Source organism: Schistocerca serialis, unplaced genomic scaffold (assembly GCF_023864345.2).
Source record: "Schistocerca serialis cubense isolate TAMUIC-IGC-003099 unplaced genomic scaffold, iqSchSeri2.2 HiC_scaffold_556, whole genome shotgun sequence".
NCBI lineage: Eukaryota > Metazoa > Arthropoda > Insecta > Orthoptera > Acrididae > Schistocerca > Schistocerca serialis.
Window position 1 is genome coordinate 1 of NW_026048142.1, and position 25,828 is coordinate 25,828.

Genomic DNA, 25,828 nt, shown 5'->3' on the forward strand with positions numbered 1-25,828 from the left:
CGCTCTCCCAACTGAGCTATTTCGGCTGACGTCGAAGGTTGCCATTTGCATGTGTTCGTTAACCTCTGCCTCGTTGCCAATTTCACAGTCACCTTCGTCTGATAAGACACAGGGGCGCTGAAAGGCGAGCAGCCGATGCAGTGAAGTTCCACACACATTTCTTCTTCTTCCGTCATCGTAACAAGCAAACATGTCGACTCGATTCGTGTAATATTGACTTCGCTGACGCTAGAAAACCCGTGCTATATCGATGCCAGGGGCAACTCGTGTGCGGAGAACGAGACACAAGAAGGAGTGAGTCTCTCCACCGTATGAGAGGCAGTATCTAGCAGATACACACGGTAAAACATACGACTTGCGTTAGCTCATAAATTGCTACACGTCATCGTCTGCAAGCTAAAATGGACACATCTGCACTGCCCAGTGAGGCGACACTTGTACTAACACCAGGTGGACGGCTGTGAGACGCGGAGATGAGCTGCGGCTTCTGGGCGCGACTGTAACGCTGCGCCCTGGATCAAATAGCACTGCACATTGCTGGTGACCCACGTGTTTAGTAGTGACGCAACTGCTAGGATGCAGCTGAACGTCCGCCTTTTGAGAGCGAGAAAATTTTCGCAGTCGGCAGGACTCGAACCTACGCTCCCAGAGGGAATCTGATTTCAAGTCAGACGCCTTAACCACTCGGCCACGACTGCCGGTGGCGGAAGCGACTCCCGACAACTGAAACCGCCATCTTTAGAAGCAATCTGATGGCAGAAAACGGCGTGGCCTCACTCTTTTCTGTAGGGTTTCCATTAGCCGTTACGAAAGTGTATTAATTTTCGCCCAGACAGGGACTTGAACCCAGGACCCTTTGGTTGAAAACCTAGCGCTCTACCGACTCAGCTATGCGGGCCCACGCACGAGCATTATCGTACAGCTGCGCGGTGCGCGAGTGATTCGTATGTCGTAATTACTGGCTTATGGCTCCGATGGCGACTTCACCGACTTCCCACTGACGCACCGCTGACGCTAGTTTTCTGTCGTCTTAAAACGATCGACATACCTCCAAGCAGCTGCGAGATCTTAAGAAAAGAAACGCTGCACCACTGCTTTGGCCGCACTCGAGTGATGGAAATTGCGATTCTTAAAAAGAAAATGAAATGTTCGCTCTGTCCATCACTTTCGAGCACATCTGTGAACTCACGATCTCAGCGACGGCTTTCTGCAGTCCCAGCGTCAGTGTCAGTGTGAGGTGAACCGATAGCCACAGTAAGCAGCGGTCGTCGCGAAAACTCAGTATTCTTAAAACGGAAATTTTCGTCTTGTTGAGAATGGCGTCACTGGTTTGCACCCGCATTCGCCCACGCATGTCACATGTGTGCGAAAATGTTTGCTCCTCTGTACGCAAAATCGCACGCAGCCCGTAGGATTCGAACCTACGCTCCCAGAGGGAATCTGATTTCGAGTCAGACGCCTTAACCACTCGGCCACGACTGCCGTTAGCGCGGTGTTCTCCCGACACATGCAACTGCTACCGTTTAAAGCACTGTGGTGTCAGTAAACGGCGTAACTGCATTATTTTCCGTAGCGTTTCCACCGCTACCAGACGAATCGCTACCAAAGTGTTAAAATTTCCGCCTCGACGGGGCCTTGAACCCTGGACCCTTAGGTTAAAAGCCTAATGCTCTACCAACTGAGCTATCCGGGCTCAGACGAGGCTGCAAAACCTCCCACAATGCACACTATACATTGACTCATGTCCTTTACTGTTGTGCAATCGCTGTATGGGGCCGTTACTAATAAAACGTCGCCTACATGCTGTCTACAAACTTATCACGCTAAGCTCGTAACACACTCTCGAAGACTGCTGGCACACGATGCAACAACAAATTGCACTAGTTGTTACGCCTCATACGTCGGAGCAGAGAATTTACGTGTTTTGTCGACACTCACTGGGCAATTGGAAAATTCACAAGCATTTCGAATGCAATGTTTCCCACGCTTTCGCTCATTTCACGGTTCCGTTGAAGACGTTCTTCACCACCTGACACAGAAAAAGGAATGCAGTCGGTAGGATATTTTTAATTCTTTTGCTTCTAGGGGAGTTAGTTGTCTAGTGAGTTCCTCTTATGGCATGCACTAGACAACCAGAACAGCTACAGGAGAGAGTCATTTTTGTTGTCAGCGGTAGTTGCATTATCACAAACGCAGAGTAATTCCATTGGCGTCGCATCAAAACGAATACCTGCCGAAACCCGGGATCGAACCAGGGACCTTTAGATCTTCAGTCTAACGCTCTCCCAACTGAGCTATTTCGGCTGACGTCGAAGGTTGCCATTTGCATGTGTTCGTTAACCTCTGCCTCGTTGCCAATTTCACAGTCACCTTCGTCTGATAAGACACAGGGGCGCTGAAAGGCGAGCAGCCGATGCAGTGAAGTTCCACACACATTTCTTCTTCTTCCGTCATCGTAACAAGCAAACATGTCGACTCGATTCGTGTAATATTGACTTCGCTGACGCTAGAAAACCCGTGCTATATCGATGCCAGGGGCAACTCGTGTGCGGAGAACGAGACACAAGAAGGAGTGAGTCTCTCCACCGTATGAGAGGCAGTATCTAGCAGATACACACGGTAAAACATACGACTTGCGTTAGCTCATAAATTGCTACACGTCATCGTCTGCAAGCTAAAATGGACACATCTGCACTGCCCAGTGAGGCGACACTTGTACTAACACCAGGTGGACGGCTGTGAGACGCGGAGATGAGCTGCGGCTTCTGGGCGCGACTGTAACGCTGCGCCCTGGATCAAATAGCACTGCACATTGCTGGTGACCCACGTGTTTAGTAGTGACGCAACTGCTAGGATGCAGCTGAACGTCCGCCTTTTGAGAGCGAGAAAATTTTCGCAGTCGGCAGGACTCGAACCTACGCTCCCAGAGGGAATCTGATTTCAAGTCAGACGCCTTAACCACTCGGCCACGACTGCCGGTGGCGGAAGCGACTCCCGACAACTGAAACCGCCATCTTTAGAAGCAATCTGATGGCAGAAAACGGCGTGGCCTCACTCTTTTCTGTAGGGTTTCCATTAGCCGTTACGAAAGTGTATTAATTTTCGCCCAGACAGGGACTTGAACCCAGGACCCTTTGGTTGAAAACCTAGCGCTCTACCGACTCAGCTATGCGGGCCCACGCACGAGCATTATCGTACAGCTGCGCGGTGCGCGAGTGATTCGTATGTCGTAATTACTGGCTTATGGCTCCGATGGCGACTTCACCGACTTCCCACTGACGCACCGCTGACGCTAGTTTTCTGTCGTCTTAAAACGATCGACATACCTCCAAGCAGCTGCGAGATCTTAAGAAAAGAAACGCTGCACCACTGCTTTGGCCGCACTCGAGTGATGGAAATTGCGATTCTTAAAAAGAAAATGAAATGTTCGCTCTGTCCATCACTTTCGAGCACATCTGTGAACTCACGATCTCAGCGACGGCTTTCTGCAGTCCCAGCGTCAGTGTCAGTGTGAGGTGAACCGATAGCCACAGTAAGCAGCGGTCGTCGCGAAAACTCAGTATTCTTAAAACGGAAATTTTCGTCTTGTTGAGAATGGCGTCACTGGTTTGCACCCGCATTCGCCCACGCATGTCACATGTGTGCGAAAATGTTTGCTCCTCTGTACGCAAAATCGCACGCAGCCGGTAGGATTCGAACCTACGCTCCCAGAGGGAATCTGATTTCGAGTCAGACGCCTTAACCACTCGGCCACGACTGCCGTTAGCGCGGTGTTCTCCCGACACATGCAACTGCTACCGTTTAAAGCACTGTGGTGTCAGTAAACGGCGTAACTGCATTATTTTCCGTAGCGTTTCCACCGCTACCAGACGAATCGCTACCAAAGTGTTAAAATTTCCGCCTCGACGGGGCCTTGAACCCTGGACCCTTAGGTTAAAAGCCTAATGCTCTACCAACTGAGCTATCCGGGCTCAGACGAGGCTGCAAAACCTCCCACAATGCACAACTATACATTGACTCATGTCCTTTACTGTTGTGCAATCGCTGTATGGGGCCGTTACTAATAAAACGTCGCCTACATGCTGTCTACAAACTTATCACGCTAAGCTCGTAACACACTCTCGAAGACTGCTGGCACACGATGCAACAACAAATTGCACTAGTTGTTACGCCTCATACGTCGGAGCAGAGAATTTACGTGTTTTGTCGACACTCACTGGGCAATTGGAAAATTCACAAGCATTTCGAATGCAATGTTTCCCACGCTTTCGCTCATTTCACGGTTCCGTTGAAGACGTTCTTCACCACCTGACACAGAAAAAGGAATGCAGTCGGTAGGATATTTTTAATTCTTTTGCTTCTAGGGGAGTTAGTTGTCTAGTGAGTTCCTCTTATGGCATGCACTAGACAACCAGAACAGCTACAGGAGAGAGTCATTTTTGTTGTCAGCGGTAGTTGCATTATCACAAACGCAGAGTAATTCCATTGGCGTCGCATCAAAACGAATACCTGCCGAAACCCGGGATCGAACCAGTGACCTTTAGATCTTCAGTCTAACGCTCTCCCAACTGAGCTATTTCGGCTGACGTCGAAGGTTGCCATTTGCATGTGTTCGTTAACCTCTGCCTCGTTGCCAATTTCACAGTCACCTTCGTCTGATAAGACACAGGGGCGCTGAAAGGCGAGCAGCCGATGCAGTGAAGTTCCACACACATTTCTTCTTCTTCCGTCATCGTAACAAGCAAACATGTCGACTCGATTCGTGTAATATTGACTTCGCTGACGCTAGAAAACCCGTGCTATATCGATGCCAGGGGCAACTCGTGTGCGGAGAACGAGACACAAGAAGGAGTGAGTCTCTCCACCGTATGAGAGGCAGTATCTAGCAGATACACACGGTAAAACATACGACTTGCGTTAGCTCATAAATTGCTACACGTCATCGTCTGCAAGCTAAAATGGACACATCTGCACTGCCCAGTGAGGCGACACTTGTACTAACACCAGGTGGACGGCTGTGAGACGCGGAGATGAGCTGCGGCTTCTGGGCGCGACTGTAACGCTGCGCCCTGGATCAAATAGCACTGCACATTGCTGGTGACCCACGTGTTTAGTAGTGACGCAACTGCTAGGATGCAGCTGAACGTCCGCCTTTGAGAGCGAGAAAATTTTCGCAGTCGGCAGGACTCGAACCTACGCTCCCAGAGGGAATCTGATTTCAAGTCAGACGCCTTAACCACTCGGCCACGACTGCCGGTGGCGGAAGCGACTCCCGACAACTGAAACCGCCATCTTTAGAAGCAATCTGATGGCAGAAAACGGCGTGGCCTCACTCTTTTCTGTAGGGTTTCCATTAGCCGTTACGAAAGTGTATTAATTTTCGCCCAGACAGGGACTTGAACCCAGGACCCTTTGGTTGAAAACCTAGCGCTCTACCGACTCAGCTATGCGGGCCCACGCACGAGCATTATCGTACAGCTGCGCGGTGCGCGAGTGATTCGTATGTCGTAATTACTGGCTTATGGCTCCGATGGCGACTTCACCGACTTCCCACTGACGCACCGCTGACGCTAGTTTTCTGTCGTCTTAAAACGATCGACATACCTCCAAGCAGCTGCGAGATCTTAAGAAAAGAAACGCTGCACCACTGCTTTGGCCGCACTCGAGTGATGGAAATTGCGATTCTTAAAAAGAAAATGAAATGTTCGCTCTGTCCATCACTTTCGAGCACATCTGTGAACTCACGATCTCAGCGACGGCTTTCTGCAGTCCCAGCGTCAGTGTCAGTGTGAGGTGAACCGATAGCCACAGTAAGCAGCGGTCGTCGCGAAAACTCAGTATTCTTAAAACGGAAATTTTCGTCTTGTTGAGAATGGCGTCACTGGTTTGCACCCGCATTCGCCCACGCATGTCACATGTGTGCGAAAATGTTTGCTCCTCTGTACGCAAAATCGCACGCAGCCGGTAGGATTCGAACCTACGCTCCCAGAGGGAATCTGATTTCGAGTCAGACGCCTTAACCACTCGGCCACGACTGCCGTTAGCGCGGTGTTCTCCCGACACATGCAACTGCTACCGTTTAAAGCACTGTGGTGTCAGTAAACGGCGTAACTGCATTATTTTCCGTAGCGTTTCCACCGCTACCAGACGAATCGCTACCAAAGTGTTAAAATTTCCGCCTCGACGGGGCCTTGAACCCTGGACCCTTAGGTTAAAAGCCTAATGCTCTACCAACTGAGCTATCCGGGCTCAGACGAGGCTGCAAAACCTCCCACAATGCACAACTATACATTGACTCATGTCCTTTACTGTTGTGCAATCGCTGTATGGGGCCGTTACTAATAAAACGTCGCCTACATGCTGTCTACAAACTTATCACGCTAAGCTCGTAACACACTCTCGAAGACTGCTGGCACACGATGCAACAACAAATTGCACTAGTTGTTACGCCTCATACGTCGGAGCAGAGAATTTACGTGTTTTGTCGACACTCACTGGGCAATTGGAAAATTCACAAGCATTTCGAATGCAATGTTTCCCACGCTTTCGCTCATTTCACGGTTCCGTTGAAGACGTTCTTCACCACCTGACACAGAAAAAGGAATGCAGTCGGTAGGATATTTTTAATTCTTTTGCTTCTAGGGGAGTTAGTTGTCTAGTGAGTTCCTCTTATGGCATGCACTAGACAACCAGAACAGCTACAGGAGAGAGTCATTTTTGTTGTCAGCGGTAGTTGCATTATCACAAACGCAGAGTAATTCCATTGGCGTCGCATCAAAACGAATACCTGCCGAAACCCGGGATCGAACCAGGGACCTTTAGATCTTCAGTCTAACGCTCTCCCAACTGAGCTATTTCGGCTGACGTCGAAGGTTGCCATTTGCATGTGTTCGTTAACCTCTGCCTCGTTGCCAATTTCACAGTCACCTTCGTCTGATAAGACACAGGGGCGCTGAAAGGCGAGCAGCCGATGCAGTGAAGTTCCACACACATTTCTTCTTCTTCCGTCATCGTAACAAGCAAACATGTCGACTCGATTCGTGTAATATTGACTTCGCTGACGCTAGAAAACCCGTGCTATATCGATGCCAGGGGCAACTCGTGTGCGGAGAACGAGACACAAGAAGGAGTGAGTCTCTCCACCGTATGAGAGGCAGTATCTAGCAGATACACACGGTAAAACATACGACTTGCGTTAGCTCATAAATTGCTACACGTCATCGTCTGCAAGCTAAAATGGACACATCTGCACTGCCCAGTGAGGCGACACTTGTACTAACACCAGGTGGACGGCTGTGAGACGCGGAGATGAGCTGCGGCTTCTGGGCGCGACTGTAACGCTGCGCCCTGGATCAAATAGCACTGCACATTGCTGGTGACCCACGTGTTTAGTAGTGACGCAACTGCTAGGATGCAGCTGAACGTCCGCCTTTTGAGAGCGAGAAAATTTTCGCAGTCGGCAGGACTCGAACCTACGCTCCCAGAGGGAATCTGATTTCAAGTCAGACGCCTTAACCACTCGGCCACGACTGCCGGTGGCGGAAGCGACTCCCGACAACTGAAACCGCCATCTTTAGAAGCAATCTGATGGCAGAAAACGGCGTGGCCTCACTCTTTTCTGTAGGGTTTCCATTAGCCGTTACGAAAGTGTATTAATTTTCGCCCAGACAGGGACTTGAACCCAGGACCCTTTGGTTGAAAACCTAGCGCTCTACCGACTCAGCTATGCGGGCCCACGCACGAGCATTATCGTACAGCTGCGCGGTGCGCGAGTGATTCGTATGTCGTAATTACTGGCTTATGGCTCCGATGGCGACTTCACCGACTTCCCACTGACGCACCGCTGACGCTAGTTTTCTGTCGTCTTAAAACGATCGACATACCTCCAAGCAGCTGCGAGATCTTAAGAAAAGAAACGCTGCACCACTGCTTTGGCCGCACTCGAGTGATGGAAATTGCGATTCTTAAAAAGAAAATGAAATGTTCGCTCTGTCCATCACTTTCGAGCACATCTGTGAACTCACGATCTCAGCGACGGCTTTCTGCAGTCCCAGCGTCAGTGTCAGTGTGAGGTGAACCGATAGCCACAGTAAGCAGCGGTCGTCGCGAAAACTCAGTATTCTTAAAACGGAAATTTTCGTCTTGTTGAGAATGGCGTCACTGGTTTGCACCCGCATTCGCCCACGCATGTCACATGTGTGCGAAAATGTTTGCTCCTCTGTACGCAAAATCGCACGCAGCCGGTAGGATTCGAACCTACGCTCCCAGAGGGAATCTGATTTCGAGTCAGACGCCTTAACCACTCGGCCACGACTGCCGTTAGCGCGGTGTTCTCCCGACACATGCAACTGCTACCGTTTAAAGCACTGTGGTGTCAGTAAACGGCGTAACTGCATTATTTTCCGTAGCGTTTCCACCGCTACCAGACGAATCGCTACCAAAGTGTTAAAATTTCCGCCTCGACGGGGCCTTGAACCCTGGACCCTTAGGTTAAAAGCCTAATGCTCTACCAACTGAGCTATCCGGGCTCAGACGAGGCTGCAAAACCTCCCACAATGCACAACTATACATTGACTCATGTCCTTTACTGTTGTGCAATCGCTGTATGGGGCCGTTACTAATAAAACGTCGCCTACATGCTGTCTACAAACTTATCACGCTAAGCTCGTAACACACTCTCGAAGACTGCTGGCACACGATGCAACAACAAATTGCACTAGTTGTTACGCCTCATACGTCGGAGCAGAGAATTTACGTGTTTTGTCGACACTCACTGGGCAATTGGAAAATTCACAAGCATTTCGAATGCAATGTTTCCCACGCTTTCGCTCATTTCACGGTTCCGTTGAAGACGTTCTTCACCACCTGACACAGAAAAAGGAATGCAGTCGGTAGGATATTTTTAATTCTTTTGCTTCTAGGGGAGTTAGTTGTCTAGTGAGTTCCTCTTATGGCATGCACTAGACAACCAGAACAGCTACAGGAGAGAGTCATTTTTGTTGTCAGCGGTAGTTGCATTATCACAAACGCAGAGTAATTCCATTGGCGTCGCATCAAAACGAATACCTGCCGAAACCCGGGATCGAACCAGGGACCTTTAGATCTTCAGTCTAACGCTCTCCCAACTGAGCTATTTCGGCTGACGTCGAAGGTTGCCATTTGCATGTGTTCGTTAACCTCTGCCTCGTTGCCAATTTCACAGTCACCTTCGTCTGATAAGACACAGGGGCGCTGAAAGGCGAGCAGCCGATGCAGTGAAGTTCCACACACATTTCTTCTTCTTCCGTCATCGTAACAAGCAAACATGTCGACTCGATTCGTGTAATATTGACTTCGCTGACGCTAGAAAACCCGTGCTATATCGATGCCAGGGGCAACTCGTGTGCGGAGAACGAGACACAAGAAGGAGTGAGTCTCTCCACCGTATGAGAGGCAGTATCTAGCAGATACACACGGTAAAACATACGACTTGCGTTAGCTCATAAATTGCTACACGTCATCGTCTGCAAGCTAAAATGGACACATCTGCACTGCCCAGTGAGGCGACACTTGTACTAACACCAGGTGGACGGCTGTGAGACGCGGAGATGAGCTGCGGCTTCTGGGCGCGACTGTAACGCTGCGCCCTGGATCAAATAGCACTGCACATTGCTGGTGACCCACGTGTTTAGTAGTGACGCAACTGCTAGGATGCAGCTGAACGTCCGCCTTTTGAGAGCGAGAAAATTTTCGCAGTCGGCAGGACTCGAACCTACGCTCCCAGAGGGAATCTGATTTCAAGTCAGACGCCTTAACCACTCGGCCACGACTGCCGGTGGCGGAAGCGACTCCCGACAACTGAAACCGCCATCTTTAGAAGCAATCTGATGGCAGAAAACGGCGTGGCCTCACTCTTTTCTGTAGGGTTTCCATTAGCCGTTACGAAAGTGTATTAATTTTCGCCCAGACAGGGACTTGAACCCAGGACCCTTTGGTTGAAAACCTAGCGCTCTACCGACTCAGCTATGCGGGCCCACGCACGAGCATTATCGTACAGCTGCGCGGTGCGCGAGTGATTCGTATGTCGTAATTACTGGCTTATGGCTCCGATGGCGACTTCACCGACTTCCCACTGACGCACCGCTGACGCTAGTTTTCTGTCGTCTTAAAACGATCGACATACCTCCAAGCAGCTGCGAGATCTTAAGAAAAGAAACGCTGCACCACTGCTTTGGCCGCACTCGAGTGATGGAAATTGCGATTCTTAAAAAGAAAATGAAATGTTCGCTCTGTCCATCACTTTCGAGCACATCTGTGAACTCACGATCTCAGCGACGGCTTTCTGCAGTCCCAGCGTCAGTGTCAGTGTGAGGTGAACCGATAGCCACAGTAAGCAGCGGTCGTCGCGAAAACTCAGTATTCTTAAAACGGAAATTTTCGTCTTGTTGAGAATGGCGTCACTGGTTTGCACCCGCATTCGCCCACGCATGTCACATGTGTGCGAAAATGTTTGCTCCTCTGTACGCAAAATCGCACGCAGCCGGTAGGATTCGAACCTACGCTCCCAGAGGGAATCTGATTTCGAGTCAGACGCCTTAACCACTCGGCCACGACTGCCGTTAGCGCGGTGTTCTCCCGACACATGCAACTGCTACCGTTTAAAGCACTGTGGTGTCAGTAAACGGCGTAACTGCATTATTTTCCGTAGCGTTTCCACCGCTACCAGACGAATCGCTACCAAAGTGTTAAAATTTCCGCCTCGACGGGGCCTTGAACCCTGGACCCTTAGGTTAAAAGCCTAATGCTCTACCAACTGAGCTATCCGGGCTCAGACGAGGCTGCAAAACCTCCCACAATGCACAACTATACATTGACTCATGTCCTTTACTGTTGTGCAATCGCTGTATGGGGCCGTTACTAATAAAACGTCGCCTACATGCTGTCTACAAACTTATCACGCTAAGCTCGTAACACACTCTCGAAGACTGCTGGCACACGATGCAACAACAAATTGCACTAGTTGTTACGCCTCATACGTCGGAGCAGAGAATTTACGTGTTTTGTCGACACTCACTGGGCAATTGGAAAATTCACAAGCATTTCGAATGCAATGTTTCCCACGCTTTCGCTCATTTCACGGTTCCGTTGAAGACGTTCTTCACCACCTGACACAGAAAAAGGAATGCAGTCGGTAGGATATTTTTAATTCTTTTGCTTCTAGGGGAGTTAGTTGTCTAGTGAGTTCCTCTTATGGCATGCACTAGACAACCAGAACAGCTACAGGAGAGAGTCATTTTTGTTGTCAGCGGTAGTTGCATTATCACAAACGCAGAGTAATTCCATTGGCGTCGCATCAAAACGAATACCTGCCGAAACCCGGGATCGAACCAGTGACCTTTAGATCTTCAGTCTAACGCTCTCCCAACTGAGCTATTTCGGCTGACGTCGAAGGTTGCCATTTGCATGTGTTCGTTAACCTCTGCCTCGTTGCCAATTTCACAGTCACCTTCGTCTGATAAGACACAGGGGCGCTGAAAGGCGAGCAGCCGATGCAGTGAAGTTCCACACACATTTCTTCTTCTTCCGTCATCGTAACAAGCAAACATGTCGACTCGATTCGTGTAATATTGACTTCGCTGACGCTAGAAAACCCGTGCTATATCGATGCCAGGGGCAACTCGTGTGCGGAGAACGAGACACAAGAAGGAGTGAGTCTCTCCACCGTATGAGAGGCAGTATCTAGCAGATACACACGGTAAAACATACGACTTGCGTTAGCTCATAAATTGCTACACGTCATCGTCTGCAAGCTAAAATGGACACATCTGCACTGCCCAGTGAGGCGACACTTGTACTAACACCAGGTGGACGGCTGTGAGACGCGGAGATGAGCTGCGGCTTCTGGGCGCGACTGTAACGCTGCGCCCTGGATCAAATAGCACTGCACATTGCTGGTGACCCACGTGTTTAGTAGTGACGCAACTGCTAGGATGCAGCTGAACGTCCGCCTTTTGAGAGCGAGAAAATTTTCGCAGTCGGCAGGACTCGAACCTACGCTCCCAGAGGGAATCTGATTTCAAGTCAGACGCCTTAACCACTCGGCCACGACTGCCGGTGGCGGAAGCGACTCCCGACAACTGAAACCGCCATCTTTAGAAGCAATCTGATGGCAGAAAACGGCGTGGCCTCACTCTTTTCTGTAGGGTTTCCATTAGCCGTTACGAAAGTGTATTAATTTTCGCCCAGACAGGGACTTGAACCCAGGACCCTTTGGTTGAAAACCTAGCGCTCTACCGACTCAGCTATGCGGGCCCACGCACGAGCATTATCGTACAGCTGCGCGGTGCGCGAGTGATTCGTATGTCGTAATTACTGGCTTATGGCTCCGATGGCGACTTCACCGACTTCCCACTGACGCACCGCTGACGCTAGTTTTCTGTCGTCTTAAAACGATCGACATACCTCCAAGCAGCTGCGAGATCTTAAGAAAAGAAACGCTGCACCACTGCTTTGGCCGCACTCGAGTGATGGAAATTGCGATTCTTAAAAAGAAAATGAAATGTTCGCTCTGTCCATCACTTTCGAGCACATCTGTGAACTCACGATCTCAGCGACGGCTTTCTGCAGTCCCAGCGTCAGTGTCAGTGTGAGGTGAACCGATAGCCACAGTAAGCAGCGGTCGTCGCGAAAACTCAGTATTCTTAAAACGGAAATTTTCGTCTTGTTGAGAATGGCGTCACTGGTTTGCACCCGCATTCGCCCACGCATGTCACATGTGTGCGAAAATGTTTGCTCCTCTGTACGCAAAATCGCACGCAGCCGGTAGGATTCGAACCTACGCTCCCAGAGGGAATCTGATTTCGAGTCAGACGCCTTAACCACTCGGCCACGACTGCCGTTAGCGCGGTGTTCTCCCGACACATGCAACTGCTACCGTTTAAAGCACTGTGGTGTCAGTAAACGGCGTAACTGCATTATTTTCCGTAGCGTTTCCACCGCTACCAGACGAATCGCTACCAAAGTGTTAAAATTTCCGCCTCGACGGGGCCTTGAACCCTGGACCCTTAGGTTAAAAGCCTAATGCTCTACCAACTGAGCTATCCGGGCTCAGACGAGGCTGCAAAACCTCCCACAATGCACAACTATACATTGACTCATGTCCTTTACTGTTGTGCAATCGCTGTATGGGGCCGTTACTAATAAAACGTCGCCTACATGCTGTCTACAAACTTATCACGCTAAGCTCGTAACACACTCTCGAAGACTGCTGGCACACGATGCAACAACAAATTGCACTAGTTGTTACGCCTCATACGTCGGAGCAGAGAATTTACGTGTTTTGTCGACACTCACTGGGCAATTGGAAAATTCACAAGCATTTCGAATGCAATGTTTCCCACGCTTTCGCTCATTTCACGGTTCCGTTGAAGACGTTCTTCACCACCTGACACAGAAAAAGGAATGCAGTCGGTAGGATATTTTTAATTCTTTTGCTTCTAGGGGAGTTAGTTGTCTAGTGAGTTCCTCTTATGGCATGCACTAGACAACCAGAACAGCTACAGGAGAGAGTCATTTTTGTTGTCAGCGGTAGTTGCATTATCACAAACGCAGAGTAATTCCATTGGCGTCGCATCAAAACGAATACCTGCCGAAACCCGGGATCGAACCAGTGACCTTTAGATCTTCAGTCTAACGCTCTCCCAACTGAGCTATTTCGGCTGACGTCGAAGGTTGCCATTTGCATGTGTTCGTTAACCTCTGCCTCGTTGCCAATTTCACAGTCACCTTCGTCTGATAAGACACAGGGGCGCTGAAAGGCGAGCAGCCGATGCAGTGAAGTTCCACACACATTTCTTCTTCTTCCGTCATCGTAACAAGCAAACATGTCGACTCGATTCGTGTAATATTGACTTCGCTGACGCTAGAAAACCCGTGCTATATCGATGCCAGGGGCAACTCGTGTGCGGAGAACGAGACACAAGAAGGAGTGAGTCTCTCCACCGTATGAGAGGCAGTATCTAGCAGATACACACGGTAAAACATACGACTTGCGTTAGCTCATAAATTGCTACACGTCATCGTCTGCAAGCTAAAATGGACACATCTGCACTGCCCAGTGAGGCGACACTTGTACTAACACCAGGTGGACGGCTGTGAGACGCGGAGATGAGCTGCGGCTTCTGGGCGCGACTGTAACGCTGCGCCCTGGATCAAATAGCACTGCACATTGCTGGTGACCCACGTGTTTAGTAGTGACGCAACTGCTAGGATGCAGCTGAACGTCCGCCTTTTGAGAGCGAGAAAATTTTCGCAGTCGGCAGGACTCGAACCTACGCTCCCAGAGGGAATCTGATTTCAAGTCAGACGCCTTAACCACTCGGCCACGACTGCCGGTGGCGGAAGCGACTCCCGACAACTGAAACCGCCATCTTTAGAAGCAATCTGATGGCAGAAAACGGCGTGGCCTCACTCTTTTCTGTAGGGTTTCCATTAGCCGTTACGAAAGTGTATTAATTTTCGCCCAGACAGGGACTTGAACCCAGGACCCTTTGGTTGAAAACCTAGCGCTCTACCGACTCAGCTATGCGGGCCCACGCACGAGCATTATCGTACAGCTGCGCGGTGCGCGAGTGATTCGTATGTCGTAATTACTGGCTTATGGCTCCGATGGCGACTTCACCGACTTCCCACTGACGCACCGCTGACGCTAGTTTTCTGTCGTCTTAAAACGATCGACATACCTCCAAGCAGCTGCGAGATCTTAAGAAAAGAAACGCTGCACCACTGCTTTGGCCGCACTCGAGTGATGGAAATTGCGATTCTTAAAAAGAAAATGAAATGTTCGCTCTGTCCATCACTTTCGAGCACATCTGTGAACTCACGATCTCAGCGACGGCTTTCTGCAGTCCCAGCGTCAGTGTCAGTGTGAGGTGAACCGATAGCCACAGTAAGCAGCGGTCGTCGCGAAAACTCAGTATTCTTAAAACGGAAATTTTCGTCTTGTTGAGAATGGCGTCACTGGTTTGCACCCGCATTCGCCCACGCATGTCACATGTGTGCGAAAATGTTTGCTCCTCTGTACGCAAAATCGCACGCAGCCGGTAGGATTCGAACCTACGCTCCCAGAGGGAATCTGATTTCGAGTCAGACGCCTTAACCACTCGGCCACGACTGCCGTTAGCGCGGTGTTCTCCCGACACATGCAACTGCTACCGTTTAAAGCACTGTGGTGTCAGTAAACGGCGTAACTGCATTATTTTCCGTAGCGTTTCCACCGCTACCAGACGAATCGCTACCAAAGTGTTAAAATTTCCGCCTCGACGGGGCCTTGAACCCTGGACTCTTAGGTTAAAAGCCTAATGCTCTACCAACTGAGCTATCCGGGCTCAGACGAGGCTGCAAAACCTCCCACAATGCACAACTATACATTGACTCATGTCCTTTACTGTTGTGCAATCGCTGTATGGGGCCGTTACTAATAAAACGTCGCCTACATGCTGTCTACAAACTTATCACGCTAAGCTCGTAACACACTCTCGAAGACTGCTGGCACACGATGCAACAACAAATTGCACTAGTTGTTACGCCTCATACGTCGGAGCAGAGAATTTACGTGTTTTGTCGACACTCACTGGGCAATTGGAAAATTCACAAGCATTTCGAATGCAATGTTTCCCACGCTTTCGCTCATTTCACGGTTCCGTTGAAGACGTTCTTCACCACCTGACACAGAAAAAGGAATGCAGTCGGTAGGATATTTTTAATTCTTTTGCTTCTAGGGGAGTTAGTTGTCTAGTGAGTTCCTCTTATGGCATGCACTAGACAACCAGAACAGCTACAGGAGAGAGTCATTTTTGTTGTCAGCGGTAGTTGCATTATCACAAACGCAGAGTAATTCCATTGGCGTCGCATCAAAACGAATACCTGCCGAAACCCGGGATCGAACCAGGGACCTTTAGATCTTCAGTCTAACGCTCTCCCAACTGAGCTATTTCGGCTGACGTCGAAGGTTGCCATTTGCATGTGTTCGTTAACCTCTGCCTCGTTGCCAATTTCACAGTCACCTTCGTCTGATAAGACACAGGGGCGCTGAAAGGCGAGCAGCCGATGCAGTGAAGTTCCACACACATTTCTTCTTCTTCCGTCATCGTAACAAGCAAACATGTCGACTCGATTCGTGTAATATTGACTTCGCTGACGCTAGAAAACCCGTGCTATATCGATGCCAGGGGCAACTCGTGTGCGGAGAACGAGACACAAGAAGGAGTGAGTCTCTCCACCGTATGAGAGGCAGTATCTAGCAGATACACACGGTAAAACATACGACTTGCGTTAGCTCATAAATTGCTACACGTCATCGTCTGCAAGCTAAAATGGACACATCTGCACTGCCCAGTGAGGCGACACTTGTACTAACACCAGGTGGACGGCTGTGAGACGCGGAGATGAGCTGCGGCTTCTGGGCGCGACTGTAACGCTGCGCCCTGGATCAAATAGCACTGCACATTGCTGGTGACCCACGTGTTTAGTAGTGACGCAACTGCTAGGATGCAGCTGAACGTCCGCCTTTTGAGAGCGAGAAAATTTTCGCAGTCGGCAGGACTCGAACCTACGCTCCCAGAGGGAATCTGATTTCAAGTCAGACGCCTTAACCACTCGGCCACGACTGCCGGTGGCGGAAGCGACTCCCGACAACTGAAACCGCCATCTTTAGAAGCAATCTGATGGCAGAAAACGGCGTGGCCTCACTCTTTTCTGTAGGGTTTCCATTAGCCGTTACGAAAGTGTATTAATTTTCGCCCAGACAGGGACTTGAACCCAGGACCCTTTGGTTGAAAACCTAGCGCTCTACCGACTCAGCTATGCGGGCCCACGCACGAGCATTATCGTACAGCTGCGCGGTGCGCGAGTGATTCGTATGTCGTAATTACTGGCTTATGGCTCCGATGGCGACTTCACCGACTTCCCACTGACGCACCGCTGACGCTAGTTTTCTGTCGTCTTAAAACGATCGACATACCTCCAAGCAGCTGCGAGATCTTAAGAAAAGAAACGCTGCACCACTGCTTTGGCCGCACTCGAGTGATGGAAATTGCGATTCTTAAAAAGAAAATGAAATGTTCGCTCTGTCCATCACTTTCGAGCACATCTGTGAACTCACGATCTCAGCGACGGCTTTCTGCAGTCCCAGCGTCAGTGTCAGTGTGAGGTGAACCGATAGCCACAGTAAGCAGCGGTCGTCGCGAAAACTCAGTATTCTTAAAACGGAAATTTTCGTCTTGTTGAGAATGGCGTCACTGGTTTGCACCCGCATTCGCCCACGCATGTCACATGTGTGCGAAAATGTTTGCTCCTCTGTACGCAAAATCGCACGCAGCCGGTAGGATTCGAACCTACGCTCCCAGAGGGAATCTGATTTCGAGTCAGACGCCTTAACCACTCGGCCACGACTGCCGTTAGCGCGGTGTTCTCCCGACACATGCAACTGCTACCGTTTAAAGCACTGTGGTGTCAGTAAACGGCGTAACTGCATTATTTTCCGTAGCGTTTCCACCGCTACCAGACGAATCGCTACCAAAGTGTTAAAATTTCCGCCTCGACGGGGCCTTGAACCCTGGACCCTTAGGTTAAAAGCCTAATGCTCTACCAACTGAGCTATCCGGGCTCAGACGAGGCTGCAAAACCTCCCACAATGCACAACTATACATTGACTCATGTCCTTTACTGTTGTGCAATCGCTGTATGGGGCCGTTACTAATAAAACGTCGCCTACATGCTGTCTACAAACTTATCACGCTAAGCTCGTAACACACTCTCGAAGACTGCTGGCACACGATGCAACAACAAATTGCACTAGTTGTTACGCCTCATACGTCGGAGCAGAGAATTTACGTGTTTTGTCGACACTCACTGGGCAATTGGAAAATTCACAAGCATTTCGAATGCAATGTTTCCCACGCTTTCGCTCATTTCACGGTTCCGTTGAAGACGTTCTTCACCACCTGACACAGAAAAAGGAATGCAGTCGGTAGGATATTTTTAATTCTTTTGCTTCTAGGGGAGTTAGTTGTCTAGTGAGTTCCTCTTATGGCATGCACTAGACAACCAGAACAGCTACAGGAGAGAGTCATTTTTGTTGTCAGCGGTAGTTGCATTATCACAAACGCAGAGTAATTCCATTGGCGTCGCATCAAAACGAATACCTGCCGAAACCCGGGATCGAACCAGGGACCTTTAGATCTTCAGTCTAACGCTCTCCCAACTGAGCTATTTCGGCTGACGTCGAAGGTTGCCATTTGCATGTGTTCGTTAACCTCTGCCTCGTTGCCAATTTCACAGTCACCTTCGTCTGATAAGACACAGGGGCGCTGAAAGGCGAGCAGCCGATGCAGTGAAGTTCCACACACATTTCTTCTTCTTCCGTCATCGTAACAAGCAAACATGTCGACTCGATTCGTGTAATATTGACTTCGCTGACGCTAGAAAACCCGTGCTATATCGATGCCAGGGGCAACTCGTGTGCGGAGAACGAGACACAAGAAGGAGTGAGTCTCTCCACCGTATGAGAGGCAGTATCTAGCAGATACACACGGTAAAACATACGACTTGCGTTAGCTCATAAATTGCTACACGTCATCGTCTGCAAGCTAAAATGGACACATCTGCACTGCCCAGTGAGGCGACACTTGTACTAACACCAGGTGGACGGCTGTGAGACGCGGAGATGAGCTGCGGCTTCTGGGCGCGACTGTAACGCTGCGCCCTGGATCAAATAGCACTGCACATTGCTGGTGACCCACGTGTTTAGTAGTGACGCAACTGCTAGGATGCAGCTGAACGTCCGCCTTTTGAGAGCGAGAAAATTTTCGCAGTCGGCAGGACTCGAACCTACGCTCCCAGAGGGAATCTGATTTCAAGTCAGACGCCTTAACCACTCGGCCACGACTGCCGGTGGCGGAAGCGACTCCCGACAACTGAAACCGCCATCTTTAGAAGCAATCTGATGGCAGAAAACGGCGTGGCCTCACTCTTTTCTGTAGGGTTTCCATTAGCCGTTACGAAAGTGTATTAATTTTCGCCCAGACAGGGACTTGAACCCAGGACCCTTTGGTTGAAAACCTAGCGCTCTACCGACTCAGCTATGCGGGCCCACGCACGAGCATTATCGTACAGCTGCGCGGTGCGCGAGTGATTCGTATGTCGTAATTACTGGCTTATGGCTCCGATGGCGACTTCACCGACTTCCCACTGACGCACCGCTGACGCTAGTTTTCTGTCGTCTTAAAACGATCGACATACCTCCAAGCAGCTGCGAGATCTTAAGAAAAGAAACGCTGCACCACTGCTTTGGCCGCACTCGAGTGATGGAAATTGCGATTCTTAAAAAGAAAATGAAATGTTCGCTCTGTCCATCACTTTCGAGCACATCTGTGAACTCACGATCTCAGCGACGGCTTTCTGCAGTCCCAGCGTCAGTGTCAGTGTGAGGTGAACCGATAGCCACAGTAAGCAGCGGTCGTCGCGAAAACTCAGTATTCTTAAAACGGAAATTTTCGTCTTGTTGAGAATGGCGTCACTGGTTTGCACCCGCATTCGCCCACGCATGTCACATGTGTGCGAAAATGTTTGCTCCTCTGTACGCAAAATCGCACGCAGCCGGTAGGATTCGAACCTACGCTCCCAGAGGGAATCTGATTTCGAGTCAGACGCCTTAACCACTCGGCCACGACTGCCGTTAGCGCGGTGTTCTCCCGACACATGCAACTGCTACCGTTTAAAGCACTGTGGTGTCAGTAAACGGCGTAACTGCATTATTTTCCGTAGCGTTTCCACCGCTACCAGACGAATCGCTACCAAAGTGTTAAAATTTCCGCCTCGACGGGGCCTTGAACCCTGGACCCTTAGGTTAAAAGCCTAATGCTCTACCAACTGAGCTATCCGGGCTCAGACGAGGCTGCAAAACCTCCCACAATGCACAACTATACATTGACTCATGTCCTTTACTGTTGTGCAATCGCTGTATGGGGCCGTTACTAATAAAACGTCGCCTACATGCTGTCTACAAACTTATCACGCTAAGCTCGTAACACACTCTCGAAGACTGCTGGCACACGATGCAACAACAAATTGCACTAGTTGTTACGCCTCATACGTCGGAGCAGAGAATTTACGTGTTTTGTCGACACTCACTGGGCAATTGGAAAATTCACAAGCATTTCGAATGCAATGTTTCCCACGCTTTCGCTCATTTCACGGTTCCGTTGAAGACGTTCTTCACCACCTGACACAGAAAAAGGAATGCAGTCGGTAGGATATTTTTAATTCTTTTGCTTCTAGGGGAGTTAGTTGTCTAGTGAGTTCCTCTTATGGCATGCACTAGACAACCAGAACAGCTACAGGAGAGAGTCATTTTTGTTGTCAGCGGTAGTTGCATTATCACAAACGCAGAGTAATTCCATTGGCGTCGCATCAAAACGAATACCTGCCGAAACCCGGGATCGAACCAGGGACCTTTAGATCTTCAGTCTAACGCTCTCCCAACTGAGCTATTTCGGCTGACGTCGAAGGTTGCCATTTGCATGTGTTCGTTAACCTCTGCCTCGTTGCCAATTTCACAGTCACCTTCGTCTGATAAGACACAGGGGCGCTGAAAGGCGAGCAGCCGATGCAGTGAAGTTCCACACACATTTCTTCTTCTTCCGTCATCGTAACAAGCAAACATGTCGACTCGATTCGTGTAATATTGACTTCGCTGACGCTAGAAAACCCGTGCTATATCGATGCCAGGGGCAACTCGTGTGCGGAGAACGAGACACAAGAAGGAGTGAGTCTCTCCACCGTATGAGAGGCAGTATCTAGCAGATACACACGGTAAAACATACGACTTGCGTTAGCTCATAAATTGCTACACGTCATCGTCTGCAAGCTAAAATGGACACATCTGCACTGCCCAGTGAGGCGACACTTGTACTAACACCAGGTGGACGGCTGTGAGACGCGGAGATGAGCTGCGGCTTCTGGGCGCGACTGTAACGCTGCGCCCTGGATCAAATAGCACTGCACATTGCTGGTGACCCACGTGTTTAGTAGTGACGCAACTGCTAGGATGCAGCTGAACGTCCGCCTTTTGAGAGCGAGAAAATTTTCGCAGTCGGCAGGACTCGAACCTACGCTCCCAGAGGGAATCTGATTTCAAGTCAGACGCCTTAACCACTCGGCCACGACTGCCGGTGGCGGAAGCGACTCCCGACAACTGAAACCGCCATCTTTAGAAGCAATCTGATGGCAGAAAACGGCGTGGCCTCACTCTTTTCTGTAGGGTTTCCATTAGCCGTTACGAAAGTGTATTAATTTTCGCCCAGACAGGGACTTGAACCCAGGACCCTTTGGTTGAAAACCTAGCGCTCTACCGACTCAGCTATGCGGGCCCACGCACGAGCATTATCGTACAGCTGCGCGGTGCGCGAGTGATTCGTATGTCGTAATTACTGGCTTATGGCTCCGATGGCGACTTCACCGACTTCCCACTGACGCACCGCTGACGCTAGTTTTCTGTCGTCTTAAAACGATCGACATACCTCCAAGCAGCTGCGAGATCTTAAGAAAAGAAACGCTGCACCACTGCTTTGGCCGCACTCGAGTGATGGAAATTGCGATTCTTAAAAAGAAAATGAAATGTTCGCTCTGTCCATCACTTTCGAGCACATCTGTGAACTCACGATCTCAGCGACGGCTTTCTGCAGTCCCAGCGTCAGTGTCAGTGTGAGGTGAACCGATAGCCACAGTAAGCAGCGGTCGTCGCGAAAACTCAGTATTCTTAAAACGGAAATTTTCGTCTTGTTGAGAATGGCGTCACTGGTTTGCACCCGCATTCGCCCACGCATGTCACATGTGTGCGAAAATGTTTGCTCCTCTGTACGCAAAATCGCACGCAGCCGGTAGGATTCGAACCTACGCTCCCAGAGGGAATCTGATTTCGAGTCAGACGCCTTAACCACTCGGCCACGACTGCCGTTAGCGCGGTGTTCTCCCGACACATGCAACTGCTACCGTTTAAAGCACTGTGGTGTCAGTAAACGGCGTAACTGCATTATTTTCCGTAGCGTTTCCACCGCTACCAGACGAATCGCTACCAAAGTGTTAAAATTTCCGCCTCGACGGGGCCTTGAACCCTGGACCCTTAGGTTAAAAGCCTAATGCTCTACCAACTGAGCTATCCGGGCTCAGACGAGGCTGCAAAACCTCCCACAATGCACAACTATACATTGACTCATGTCCTTTACTGTTGTGCAATCGCTGTATGGGGCCGTTACTAATAAAACGTCGCCTACATGCTGTCTACAAACTTATCACGCTAAGCTCGTAACACACTCTCGAAGACTGCTGGCACACGATGCAACAACAAATTGCACTAGTTGTTACGCCTCATACGTCGGAGCAGAGAATTTACGTGTTTTGTCGACACTCACTGGGCAATTGGAAAATTCACAAGCATTTCGAATGCAATGTTTCCCACGCTTTCGCTCATTTCACGGTTCCGTTGAAGACGTTCTTCACCACCTGACACAGAAAAAGGAATGCAGTCGGTAGGATATTTTTAATTCTTTTGCTTCTAGGGGAGTTAGTTGTCTAGTGAGTTCCTCTTATGGCATGCACTAGACAACCAGAACAGCTACAGGAGAGAGTCATTTTTGTTGTCAGCGGTAGTTGCATTATCACAAACGCAGAGTAATTCCATTGGCGTCGCATCAAAACGAATACCTGCCGAAACCCGGGATCGAACCAGTGACCTTTAGATCTTCAGTCTAACGCTCTCCCAACTGAGCTATTTCGGCTGACGTCGAAGGTTGCCATTTGCATGTGTTCGTTAACCTCTGCCTCGTTGCCAATTTCACAGTCACCTTCGTCTGATAAGACACAGGGGCGCTGAAAGGCGAGCAGCCGATGCAGTGAAGTTCCACACACATTTCTTCTTCTTCCGTCATCGTAACAAGCAAACATGTCGACTCGATTCGTGTAATATTGACTTCGCTGACGCTAGAAAACCCGTGCTATATCGATGCCAGGGGCAACTCGTGTGCGGAGAACGAGACACAAGAAGGAGTGAGTCTCTCCACCGTATGAGAGGCAGTATCTAGCAGATACACACGGTAAAACATACGACTTGCGTTAGCTCATAAATTGCTACACGTCATCGTCTGCAAGCTAAAATGGACACATCTGCACTGCCCAGTGAGGCGACACTTGTACTAACACCAGGTGGACGGCTGTGAGACGCGGAGATGAGCTGCGGCTTCTGGGCGCGACTGTAACGCTGCGCCCTGGATCAAATAGCACTGCACATTGCTGGTGACCCACGTGTTTAGTAGTGACGCAACTGCTAGGATGCAGCTGAACGTCCGCCTTTTGAGAGCGAGAAAATTTTCGCAGTCGGCAGGACTCGAACCTACGCTCCCAGAGGGAATCTGATTTCAAGTCAGACGCCTTAACCACTCGGCCACGACTGCCGGTGGCGGAAGCGACTCCCGACAACTGAAACCGCCATCTTTAGAAGCAATCTGATGGCAGAAAACGGCGTGGCCTCACTCTTTTCTGTAGGGTTTCCATTAGCCGTTACGAAAGTGTATTAATTTTCGCCCAGACAGGGACTTGAACCCAGGACCCTTTGGTTGAAAACCTAGCGCTCTACCGACTCAGCTATGCGGGCCCACGCACGAGCATTATCGTACAGCTGCGCGGTGCGCGAGTGATTCGTATGTCGTAATTACTGGCTTATGGCTCCGATGGCGACTTCACCGACTTCCCACTGACGCACCGCTGACGCTAGTTTTCTGTCGTCTTAAAACGATCGACATACCTCCAAGCAGCTGCGAGATCTTAAGAAAAGAAACGCTGCACCACTGCTTTGGCCGCACTCGAGTGATGGAAATTGCGATTCTTAAAAAGAAAATGAAATGTTCGCTCTGTCCATCACTTTCGAGCACATCTGTGAACTCACGATCTCAGCGACGGCTTTCTGCAGTCCCAGCGTCAGTGTCAGTGTGAGGTGAACCGATAGCCACAGTAAGCAGCGGTCGTCGCGAAAACTCAGTATTCTTAAAACGGAAATTTTCGTCTTGTTGAGAATGGCGTCACTGGTTTGCACCCGCATTCGCCCACGCATGTCACATGTGTGCGAAAATGTTTGCTCCTCTGTACGCAAAATCGCACGCAGCCGGTAGGATTCGAACCTACGCTCCCAGAGGGAATCTGATTTCGAGTCAGACGCCTTAACCACTCGGCCACGACTGCCGTTAGCGCGGTGTTCTCCCGACACATGCAACTGCTACCGTTTAAAGCACTGTGGTGTCAGTAAACGGCGTAACTGCATTATTTTCCGTAGCGTTTCCACCGCTACCAGACGAATCGCTACCAAAGTGTTAAAATTTCCGCCTCGACGGGGCCTTGAACCCTGGACCCTTAGGTTAAAAGCCTAATGCTCTACCAACTGAGCTATCCGGGCTCAGACGAGGCTGCAAAACCTCCCACAATGCACAACTATACATTGACTCATGTCCTTTACTGTTGTGCAATCGCTGTATGGGGCCGTTACTAATAAAACGTCGCCTACATGCTGTCTACAAACTTATCACGCTAAGCTCGTAACACACTCTCGAAGACTGCTGGCACACGATGCAACAACAAATTGCACTAGTTGTTACGCCTCATACGTCGGAGCAGAGAATTTACGTGTTTTGTCGACACTCACTGGGCAATTGGAAAATTCACAAGCATTTCGAATGCAATGTTTCCCACGCTTTCGCTCATTTCACGGTTCCGTTGAAGACGTTCTTCACCACCTGACACAGAAAAAGGAATGCAGTCGGTAGGATATTTTTAATTCTTTTGCTTCTAGGGGAGTTAGTTGTCTAGTGAGTTCCTCTTATGGCATGCACTAGACAACCAGAACAGCTACAGGAGAGAGTCATTTTTGTTGTCAGCGGTAGTTGCATTATCACAAACGCAGAGTAATTCCATTGGCGTCGCATCAAAACGAATACCTGCCGAAACCCGGGATCGAACCAGGGACCTTTAGATCTTCAGTCTAACGCTCTCCCAACTGAGCTATTTCGGCTGACGTCGAAGGTTGCCATTTGCATGTGTTCGTTAACCTCTGCCTCGTTGCCAATTTCACAGTCACCTTCGTCTGATAAGACACAGGGGCGCTGAAAGGCGAGCAGCCGATGCAGTGAAGTTCCACACACATTTCTTCTTCTTCCGTCATCGTAACAAGCAAACATGTCGACTCGATTCGTGTAATATTGACTTCGCTGACGCTAGAAAACCCGTGCTATATCGATGCCAGGGGCAACTCGTGTGCGGAGAACGAGACACAAGAAGGAGTGAGTCTCTCCACCGTATGAGAGGCAGTATCTAGCAGATACACACGGTAAAACATACGACTTGCGTTAGCTCATAAATTGCTACACGTCATCGTCTGCAAGCTAAAATGGACACATCTGCACTGCCCAGTGAGGCGACACTTGTACTAACACCAGGTGGACGGCTGTGAGACGCGGAGATGAGCTGCGGCTTCTGGGCGCGACTGTAACGCTGCGCCCTGGATCAAATAGCACTGCACATTGCTGGTGACCCACGTGTTTAGTAGTGACGCAACTGCTAGGATGCAGCTGAACGTCCGCCTTTTGAGAGCGAGAAAATTTTCGCAGTCGGCAGGACTCGAACCTACGCTCCCAGAGGGAATCTGATTTCAAGTCAGACGCCTTAACCACTCGGCCACGACTGCCGGTGGCGGAAGCGACTCCCGACAACTGAAACCGCCATCTTTAGAAGCAATCTGATGGCAGAA

At 49.9% G+C, this 25,828-nt stretch overlaps 45 non-coding genes across 45 annotated transcripts; all 45 read right to left on the reverse strand.

Annotated features, from left to right (window-relative positions):
• Positions 1-616: 616 nt before the first annotated feature.
• Positions 617-698, reverse strand: Trnas-uga (transfer RNA serine (anticodon UGA)). The gene has a single exon. It is a non-coding gene; the product is annotated as a tRNA-Ser (tRNA).
• A 702-nt stretch (positions 699-1,400) lies between these two features.
• On the reverse strand, positions 1,401-1,482 carry Trnas-cga (transfer RNA serine (anticodon CGA)). The gene has a single exon. It is a non-coding gene; the product is annotated as a tRNA-Ser (tRNA).
• A 138-nt stretch (positions 1,483-1,620) lies between these two features.
• Trnak-uuu (transfer RNA lysine (anticodon UUU)) lies at positions 1,621-1,693 on the reverse strand. Its single transcript has one exon. It is a non-coding gene; the product is annotated as a tRNA-Lys (tRNA).
• A 538-nt stretch (positions 1,694-2,231) lies between these two features.
• Positions 2,232-2,304, reverse strand: Trnaf-gaa (transfer RNA phenylalanine (anticodon GAA)). Its single transcript has one exon. It is a non-coding gene; the product is annotated as a tRNA-Phe (tRNA).
• A 590-nt stretch (positions 2,305-2,894) lies between these two features.
• On the reverse strand, positions 2,895-2,976 carry Trnas-uga (transfer RNA serine (anticodon UGA)). Its single transcript has one exon. It is a non-coding gene; the product is annotated as a tRNA-Ser (tRNA).
• Positions 2,977-3,678: 702 nt separating this feature from the next.
• Trnas-cga (transfer RNA serine (anticodon CGA)) lies at positions 3,679-3,760 on the reverse strand. The gene has a single exon. It is a non-coding gene; the product is annotated as a tRNA-Ser (tRNA).
• A 138-nt stretch (positions 3,761-3,898) lies between these two features.
• Trnak-uuu (transfer RNA lysine (anticodon UUU)) lies at positions 3,899-3,971 on the reverse strand. The gene has a single exon. It is a non-coding gene; the product is annotated as a tRNA-Lys (tRNA).
• Positions 3,972-4,510: 539 nt separating this feature from the next.
• Positions 4,511-4,583, reverse strand: Trnaf-gaa (transfer RNA phenylalanine (anticodon GAA)). The gene has a single exon. It is a non-coding gene; the product is annotated as a tRNA-Phe (tRNA).
• A 589-nt stretch (positions 4,584-5,172) lies between these two features.
• On the reverse strand, positions 5,173-5,254 carry Trnas-uga (transfer RNA serine (anticodon UGA)). Its single transcript has one exon. It is a non-coding gene; the product is annotated as a tRNA-Ser (tRNA).
• A 702-nt stretch (positions 5,255-5,956) lies between these two features.
• On the reverse strand, positions 5,957-6,038 carry Trnas-cga (transfer RNA serine (anticodon CGA)). Its single transcript has one exon. It is a non-coding gene; the product is annotated as a tRNA-Ser (tRNA).
• A 138-nt stretch (positions 6,039-6,176) lies between these two features.
• On the reverse strand, positions 6,177-6,249 carry Trnak-uuu (transfer RNA lysine (anticodon UUU)). The gene has a single exon. It is a non-coding gene; the product is annotated as a tRNA-Lys (tRNA).
• Positions 6,250-6,788: 539 nt separating this feature from the next.
• Trnaf-gaa (transfer RNA phenylalanine (anticodon GAA)) lies at positions 6,789-6,861 on the reverse strand. The gene has a single exon. It is a non-coding gene; the product is annotated as a tRNA-Phe (tRNA).
• Positions 6,862-7,451: 590 nt separating this feature from the next.
• Positions 7,452-7,533, reverse strand: Trnas-uga (transfer RNA serine (anticodon UGA)). Its single transcript has one exon. It is a non-coding gene; the product is annotated as a tRNA-Ser (tRNA).
• A 702-nt stretch (positions 7,534-8,235) lies between these two features.
• On the reverse strand, positions 8,236-8,317 carry Trnas-cga (transfer RNA serine (anticodon CGA)). Its single transcript has one exon. It is a non-coding gene; the product is annotated as a tRNA-Ser (tRNA).
• Positions 8,318-8,455: 138 nt separating this feature from the next.
• Positions 8,456-8,528, reverse strand: Trnak-uuu (transfer RNA lysine (anticodon UUU)). The gene has a single exon. It is a non-coding gene; the product is annotated as a tRNA-Lys (tRNA).
• A 539-nt stretch (positions 8,529-9,067) lies between these two features.
• On the reverse strand, positions 9,068-9,140 carry Trnaf-gaa (transfer RNA phenylalanine (anticodon GAA)). Its single transcript has one exon. It is a non-coding gene; the product is annotated as a tRNA-Phe (tRNA).
• Positions 9,141-9,730: 590 nt separating this feature from the next.
• Trnas-uga (transfer RNA serine (anticodon UGA)) lies at positions 9,731-9,812 on the reverse strand. The gene has a single exon. It is a non-coding gene; the product is annotated as a tRNA-Ser (tRNA).
• Positions 9,813-10,514: 702 nt separating this feature from the next.
• Positions 10,515-10,596, reverse strand: Trnas-cga (transfer RNA serine (anticodon CGA)). The gene has a single exon. It is a non-coding gene; the product is annotated as a tRNA-Ser (tRNA).
• Positions 10,597-10,734: 138 nt separating this feature from the next.
• Trnak-uuu (transfer RNA lysine (anticodon UUU)) lies at positions 10,735-10,807 on the reverse strand. The gene has a single exon. It is a non-coding gene; the product is annotated as a tRNA-Lys (tRNA).
• Positions 10,808-11,346: 539 nt separating this feature from the next.
• On the reverse strand, positions 11,347-11,419 carry Trnaf-gaa (transfer RNA phenylalanine (anticodon GAA)). The gene has a single exon. It is a non-coding gene; the product is annotated as a tRNA-Phe (tRNA).
• A 590-nt stretch (positions 11,420-12,009) lies between these two features.
• On the reverse strand, positions 12,010-12,091 carry Trnas-uga (transfer RNA serine (anticodon UGA)). The gene has a single exon. It is a non-coding gene; the product is annotated as a tRNA-Ser (tRNA).
• A 702-nt stretch (positions 12,092-12,793) lies between these two features.
• Positions 12,794-12,875, reverse strand: Trnas-cga (transfer RNA serine (anticodon CGA)). Its single transcript has one exon. It is a non-coding gene; the product is annotated as a tRNA-Ser (tRNA).
• A 138-nt stretch (positions 12,876-13,013) lies between these two features.
• On the reverse strand, positions 13,014-13,086 carry Trnak-uuu (transfer RNA lysine (anticodon UUU)). The gene has a single exon. It is a non-coding gene; the product is annotated as a tRNA-Lys (tRNA).
• Positions 13,087-13,625: 539 nt separating this feature from the next.
• Positions 13,626-13,698, reverse strand: Trnaf-gaa (transfer RNA phenylalanine (anticodon GAA)). Its single transcript has one exon. It is a non-coding gene; the product is annotated as a tRNA-Phe (tRNA).
• A 590-nt stretch (positions 13,699-14,288) lies between these two features.
• Positions 14,289-14,370, reverse strand: Trnas-uga (transfer RNA serine (anticodon UGA)). The gene has a single exon. It is a non-coding gene; the product is annotated as a tRNA-Ser (tRNA).
• A 702-nt stretch (positions 14,371-15,072) lies between these two features.
• Positions 15,073-15,154, reverse strand: Trnas-cga (transfer RNA serine (anticodon CGA)). Its single transcript has one exon. It is a non-coding gene; the product is annotated as a tRNA-Ser (tRNA).
• A 138-nt stretch (positions 15,155-15,292) lies between these two features.
• On the reverse strand, positions 15,293-15,365 carry Trnak-uuu (transfer RNA lysine (anticodon UUU)). Its single transcript has one exon. It is a non-coding gene; the product is annotated as a tRNA-Lys (tRNA).
• A 539-nt stretch (positions 15,366-15,904) lies between these two features.
• Positions 15,905-15,977, reverse strand: Trnaf-gaa (transfer RNA phenylalanine (anticodon GAA)). Its single transcript has one exon. It is a non-coding gene; the product is annotated as a tRNA-Phe (tRNA).
• A 590-nt stretch (positions 15,978-16,567) lies between these two features.
• Trnas-uga (transfer RNA serine (anticodon UGA)) lies at positions 16,568-16,649 on the reverse strand. The gene has a single exon. It is a non-coding gene; the product is annotated as a tRNA-Ser (tRNA).
• A 702-nt stretch (positions 16,650-17,351) lies between these two features.
• On the reverse strand, positions 17,352-17,433 carry Trnas-cga (transfer RNA serine (anticodon CGA)). Its single transcript has one exon. It is a non-coding gene; the product is annotated as a tRNA-Ser (tRNA).
• A 138-nt stretch (positions 17,434-17,571) lies between these two features.
• Positions 17,572-17,644, reverse strand: Trnak-uuu (transfer RNA lysine (anticodon UUU)). Its single transcript has one exon. It is a non-coding gene; the product is annotated as a tRNA-Lys (tRNA).
• A 539-nt stretch (positions 17,645-18,183) lies between these two features.
• Positions 18,184-18,256, reverse strand: Trnaf-gaa (transfer RNA phenylalanine (anticodon GAA)). The gene has a single exon. It is a non-coding gene; the product is annotated as a tRNA-Phe (tRNA).
• Positions 18,257-18,846: 590 nt separating this feature from the next.
• Positions 18,847-18,928, reverse strand: Trnas-uga (transfer RNA serine (anticodon UGA)). Its single transcript has one exon. It is a non-coding gene; the product is annotated as a tRNA-Ser (tRNA).
• Positions 18,929-19,630: 702 nt separating this feature from the next.
• On the reverse strand, positions 19,631-19,712 carry Trnas-cga (transfer RNA serine (anticodon CGA)). Its single transcript has one exon. It is a non-coding gene; the product is annotated as a tRNA-Ser (tRNA).
• Positions 19,713-19,850: 138 nt separating this feature from the next.
• Positions 19,851-19,923, reverse strand: Trnak-uuu (transfer RNA lysine (anticodon UUU)). Its single transcript has one exon. It is a non-coding gene; the product is annotated as a tRNA-Lys (tRNA).
• Positions 19,924-20,462: 539 nt separating this feature from the next.
• Positions 20,463-20,535, reverse strand: Trnaf-gaa (transfer RNA phenylalanine (anticodon GAA)). Its single transcript has one exon. It is a non-coding gene; the product is annotated as a tRNA-Phe (tRNA).
• A 590-nt stretch (positions 20,536-21,125) lies between these two features.
• Trnas-uga (transfer RNA serine (anticodon UGA)) lies at positions 21,126-21,207 on the reverse strand. The gene has a single exon. It is a non-coding gene; the product is annotated as a tRNA-Ser (tRNA).
• Positions 21,208-21,909: 702 nt separating this feature from the next.
• Positions 21,910-21,991, reverse strand: Trnas-cga (transfer RNA serine (anticodon CGA)). The gene has a single exon. It is a non-coding gene; the product is annotated as a tRNA-Ser (tRNA).
• A 138-nt stretch (positions 21,992-22,129) lies between these two features.
• On the reverse strand, positions 22,130-22,202 carry Trnak-uuu (transfer RNA lysine (anticodon UUU)). The gene has a single exon. It is a non-coding gene; the product is annotated as a tRNA-Lys (tRNA).
• A 539-nt stretch (positions 22,203-22,741) lies between these two features.
• Trnaf-gaa (transfer RNA phenylalanine (anticodon GAA)) lies at positions 22,742-22,814 on the reverse strand. Its single transcript has one exon. It is a non-coding gene; the product is annotated as a tRNA-Phe (tRNA).
• A 590-nt stretch (positions 22,815-23,404) lies between these two features.
• Trnas-uga (transfer RNA serine (anticodon UGA)) lies at positions 23,405-23,486 on the reverse strand. Its single transcript has one exon. It is a non-coding gene; the product is annotated as a tRNA-Ser (tRNA).
• Positions 23,487-24,188: 702 nt separating this feature from the next.
• On the reverse strand, positions 24,189-24,270 carry Trnas-cga (transfer RNA serine (anticodon CGA)). Its single transcript has one exon. It is a non-coding gene; the product is annotated as a tRNA-Ser (tRNA).
• Positions 24,271-24,408: 138 nt separating this feature from the next.
• Trnak-uuu (transfer RNA lysine (anticodon UUU)) lies at positions 24,409-24,481 on the reverse strand. The gene has a single exon. It is a non-coding gene; the product is annotated as a tRNA-Lys (tRNA).
• A 539-nt stretch (positions 24,482-25,020) lies between these two features.
• Trnaf-gaa (transfer RNA phenylalanine (anticodon GAA)) lies at positions 25,021-25,093 on the reverse strand. The gene has a single exon. It is a non-coding gene; the product is annotated as a tRNA-Phe (tRNA).
• Positions 25,094-25,683: 590 nt separating this feature from the next.
• Trnas-uga (transfer RNA serine (anticodon UGA)) lies at positions 25,684-25,765 on the reverse strand. Its single transcript has one exon. It is a non-coding gene; the product is annotated as a tRNA-Ser (tRNA).
• Positions 25,766-25,828: the final 63 nt, after the last annotated feature.